Consider the following 337-nt stretch of genomic DNA (forward strand, 5'->3'; position numbering starts at 1 on the left):
GCATCAGTTATTAGAGAAAGAGAGATTAGAGAAAGGAGGAAGCCCAGCTACTTCACTGTAGTATGTGCTGTCTGTACTGGAACAACACTGGCACCTCAGCAGTCTCAGCTTTAGTCTGTGATTTAAATCACAGATGAAACCAAGCAATGGACACTGTCATGACCAGACAGTCGAGCGTCTGTGCCTGTTGTAATTGAAGAGACATAATAAATTGTTTTGGTGCTTGCAGACAGATATTGCTTCAATCATATCAGCAGAACCAAAGATTCACACCCCTGGAGATGAGTAATTGGCTGTTCCCCACCTTTCCCACCCCTCTGTCTAGTTTCCCTTTAAA

Source organism: Betta splendens, chromosome 1 (assembly GCF_900634795.4).
Source record: "Betta splendens chromosome 1, fBetSpl5.4, whole genome shotgun sequence".
NCBI classification, from domain to species: domain Eukaryota; kingdom Metazoa; phylum Chordata; class Actinopteri; order Anabantiformes; family Osphronemidae; genus Betta; species Betta splendens.